Here is a 4,986-nt window from a genome sequence, read left to right on the forward strand (position 1 = left end):
CGTTTGTTTCACAGTCTGTATCTAAGGTAGGACTCTCTACGAGCACAACTGAATCATCTGCTTCTTTGACAAACTTTGAAACCTAACGGCTCAGGGCTCCAACAGATACTTTATGCTTCAAATAGTAAAAGCACTGGTCTGCCTTTTTACCAGAGCTCACTTCTAGTGCTTTGCCATACTTCACACTCAATTGCTTTTTCAGTATCCTAACATCATGGGCCTTTATTTCCAGACTTGAACTAGCTAGTCCACTGCTTAATTTCTGCCTTAGCTCACTAAGCGAGTATATTCTTCCTTCCTTAAGACGAGTTTCAATTTCATCCACCACACTTTTTGCAACAGACTCTCTGGCAGAAAAGTTAGTCTCTTCCTCAGTCTTCTTTTTAAAAAAGCTAAGCATGCATTTTTGGTGGTATTTTGCACTCAACTGAATCAAATTTTTGTCTTTGGACCTTGCAAACACAGCAGGCATTTCTCGTAAAAGTCTTTCAGCATGCTGTGATAACTTCTGTTGCCTTTCTATCGTTTTAATTGCAAGAAGATTCTCACTTTTACGCTTGGTACTTCCCTTTTTGCCACAAATGATGCAACAGTCAGCATATGAGAAACTCACTTCTGTTGCCAATGTTCTAGTGAGTCTTGCAGGTGTAGCTGGCATATTTGCTTGCTGAAGACCTCCATGGAGATCACAAGACAAAAATTTTTGTCAACAAGTTCTATGCCAAACAAGCTTTTTCTGTAAGAAGTTTGGTTGCTGACAGTCCTTTCTTAGAGCATGGTACGTAGCATTGCACTTGCATCTGGTCATTAGAAGTTCTCGGACACGTTTTATATCACTAACAGTGTGAAGCTGTCCTTTTCCATCGGTTTGGCAGATTAAACACTTTGCATAGTAATTTTTTTTGGGGGGGCTATATAGAGCATCTAATTTTTTTCTGGCAAATGATTCCATGCTATTCTGCAAAATAGAGAAGAAATTTAGTATGGTACTAATGGTAACCTTAGAAAAAAAAATTCAAGAATTTCTTCATGATATATAACCGATCCATTTCCAGTATCTACAGACTATTATAGTCTATAATAGGATCCTATAAGCAGTGGAAAGACCTGGTGAAAAAAAAATCTTCAAACCAGACAGTACTTAAAGCCCCCCCCTCCAGCAGTGATGAGAAGTCCAAAATGGAAGAAAAAAGACACTTCTTAGTGCTAAATTTCAATTTTTTCGCCTCTGTAAAGCATACTCATATTCAGTCTTGGTCCCTCAAAAGATGGAAAATGACAATTCTTACTGCTCCATTGTGGAGGCAATGGGCATTGGAGGCCTGAGTCTCAACCCATTTGAGTCCACCCTAAATAATAATAATAATGCTCCATTGAACAATTTTACAACTTTGTGGCTTAGTATTGGGCATTGCAGCATAGTATTGGCCAAAAAGAAGGTACCACCAAACCTTCTTCAACCTAGCCTAAAAATTTTTTGTGCCACCTAATAGCACGTCCAGACTATCCGCTTTCTGGAAAAATGGGACGGAAATCTGGAAATGTAGACAGGTCTTCCATCCCCTTTTTCCGTTTTCTGGGCAGGAAGGATCAGAGGGTCCGAAAATGGAAAAATGGGATGGAAGACTGTAGCGTGGACAGCTTTTCTGGAAAAAAATGACAGAAGAAGGAGACGATTAAACATGATAAGTGATAAATAAAAATAGTTGTCTGATGTGGTTTAAAATAGAAAAAAGTTAAATAGTCTAACTGAGGCTCTAAAATTGTTTTCTATAGGTTTTGGCTCAGAAAAACAGATTTCATAAGGATGTCTGATAAACTTGTACCGATATTTTTTTTAAACCGATAAGTCTGGAGGGCTATTCTTTTTTCCGGATTTCCATCCCATTTTTCCAGAGAGCGGATAGTCTGGATGTGCTATAAAGTTAGTGACTTGAAGAGCAATGGTAAATAGTGAGATTCTTGACACACAAAAGAGGAAAGAGAAGACGGCCAAGTATTGTCAGAGTGTACCACCTTTGCTTGACTATGCTAGAAAAAAAACCTGTACCACCTAGGCTAGCTCACAAAAGAGCCAAGCTCCTCGTAAAACCCCTCCCGTGGACACCCCTATAATTTACTGAATAATTGTAATAAATAAGTTGCTTTTATCAGGAGGAACTAATCTGCACCTTTACCCTACTTTTAAACCACTTAAGTAAGCCTCTAACTATCCTTTGACCCCAAAACTGGTAAGACTTTTAGCCTATGCATTATAAATTTATATACCAAGGATTCCTGAAAGACGAGGCGAAACAAAAAAAAGTGAAATACTAATAAAAACAAACATTTGAGGATCAGATAATAGAGTTAATTAGCTTTTTAACCATCAATTTGCACCAGCAAGGCAGATGGCAGTAAACATAACCATAACAAAGCCACGAGAACGATGCAGTGTCATCTACTTAACAATAAACATGTTAAGTTTTAAAATTTTTACCATAGATGATTGAGTCGAAACTTTGACCTCATGGTAAACTATGAAGCGCACTTTGGTGGTCGCGATTCCCGAAATAAATGGAATCAGCATGTTCAAAAACATTGTTTCCAAAAGTCAGAACTCATGTACCAAAATGTTTTTTACAAATCGTTATTTGACGACTTTTTCAACTTTGGCTCCCCGACTAAGATGAATTCTCGCTAGAAGACCAATCTTAAGCTCCCACAAATTATTTTTTGTGTTTACTTGTTTTTATTAGTTTTGTAAACAAAAAATCGCGAAGAATTAGTTTTGTGCTTGTATTAAATGTTTTTTTTTTCGTTTTCAATATATTTGATGTTGACTGGCCGCTTTGAAAGATGTTTCCAAAGCGTCTTTTGGTCAATATCCCAATTGATAAGAAAAATAACCTCTGGGTTCTGAGATTTCAAGATGGACATATTTAGGACATATTTAAGACGAAATATGGACATATTTTAGCTAAAAATGACATAATTTTGGATACTCAGGGGACATATTTATGGACCAAAAAGTTGGCAACTCTGATTATTGATAGGCTCTTGATTCACTATTTTGGATGAGAGTCAGTCTAGATGGACTTATTTGAATTTTTTAGATGCGAGTTTCTGTTTTGTTTGTTTTTTTCAAAGTATTGAAATCTGAATAAACCTAGTTTTGATTCATAATGAAAGGACTGATATTGGCAACACTGTAGATTTGTAACTGTAAACTCTCCAGAAGGAAAAACTAAAGGAGTAGCATTTTTGAATTTTCTTTTTTTTAGGTTTAAATTTGCATTCATGACAATTTATTCCCCCCTAAATGATATCGAAGAAATATATTATCTAAAAATTGTGGTAAATATTTCGCAGTTCATTTTATTGACTTACGAATGAAGTGAACATACTACTCGATGTCTTTTTTTTATGCTCTTTCCAAATATAACAATCATTTTTGTCAGAAATGAATTTTACCCCCACCCCTTTATATATCAATTCAGGGTATATATTTGCACATTAAGGGGGTGGTGGTAAATTTTATTTATAATTTAATTGTGAGGTAAGTTTAGACTCCCCCCCCCCTAATGCGCCCAGTTATGCCCAGACTTGGTCTATATATATTGTTGGGGTAAAATTCATTTCCGAAAGAAATGATTATTATATTAAGAAAAAGGATAAAAAAAGGCATCGAGTGATATTTTTACTCTTCATAAAGTTTAAACTTTACCCCAACCCCTAATATGCAGATACATACCCTGAATTGGTATATATAAGCCTAGAAAATATATACCCTGAATTGGTATAAATAAGCCTAAAAAATCACTGAAAAAAACACAGGATATCGATACCGATACACCGAAATGCCCGATTCGATATAAATGATACCAATACGCCCGATACCGATACTGAAATACTGATAGGCCTGATACCACTTACAGCCCTTCCCCAGGGACTATGGAGGGTCATATTTTCATCAAAACTATATTTATGGGACCTTTGAACTATGTTAAACAAATGGCTATCTCAAAATTTTTATAGGACAACTTTGGGGGGAGGGGGCTTTTAGGGGGGGGGGGGGCTATTTGCCCTTCAATATTTTCTGTCACTTGAAAAAGGAACTAAAAAATTTAATTTCTGTTCAAATGAGCCATTAAACATCTCTCTGCGATGTTCTAGTCATTTGCTAGCCCTGGTGAAAAACAACACAAAAAAAAAAAAAAAAAAAAAAAAACGGGAGACAGATGCTACCCATCCAAAAAAGTGATTTTCCTTGTTGTTCAAGGAGGGAGACTGTAATTTCCACTTCCTAAAACAAGGTTTTCGACCATGCTGATTTTAATGGTACAATTTTGATTTTGATCTGACGCCATTTACAAAGGATTTTAGGTTTTTTTTTTAAATCCTTATAAATTTCTTTTCGCACTAAAATTGCTTTCAATAAAAATCGAAATAAAAGTTACTAGGTTGCATCCACCACTGCAAAAATGATGGCTCCTTTTTCAGTTTTCAATATCATTTTAAATTTTTTTGGTTCCATTGGCTCCAAATTTACCCCCCCCCTCCCAGGATTTAGACACAATTACGCGACTGCAGTTCACTCTTAAGACTAAGCAATACAACAAATTTAGAAGAATTTTCCTTGGTCGATTCCCATAGATACATGTTAGACATGATCTGTTATGAAAATTGCTGCGAGTCAGGTTCTAGAGTTTTTCCAACTTGAATTCTTTTCTAGCATTCATTGATTCAGGATTTTGGATGAAGAAAGTAGGTCTATATGGAATGATTTGTATTCTTTATACGTGAGTTTCTGTTTTGTTTTATGTTTCAAAGAATTAAAATGGGAATAAACGCAGTTTTGATTCATAGTGAAAGCATTCGTATTGGTAACACTGTAGACTTTTAACTGTGAACTCTCAGGAAGGAAAAACAAAAGGAGTAGCATTTTTAAATTTTCTTTTTTTACGTTTAAATTTGCATTTGTGACAATTTACTCCCCCCTATGAA

General features: G+C 35.7%; 1 pseudogene; it reads right to left on the reverse strand.

Annotated features, from left to right (window-relative positions):
• Nucleotides 1-658, reverse strand: part of LOC148939294 (uncharacterized) — a 3,276-nt pseudogene extending 2,618 nt beyond the window's left edge.
• Between the last annotated feature and the right edge of the window lie 4,328 nt (nucleotides 659-4,986).

This window comes from Artemia sp. Qi Xiang Cuo, chromosome 21 (genome assembly GCF_049724085.1).
Source record: "Artemia sp. Qi Xiang Cuo chromosome 21, ASM4972408v1, whole genome shotgun sequence".
NCBI lineage: Eukaryota > Metazoa > Arthropoda > Branchiopoda > Anostraca > Artemiidae > Artemia > Artemia sp. Qi Xiang Cuo.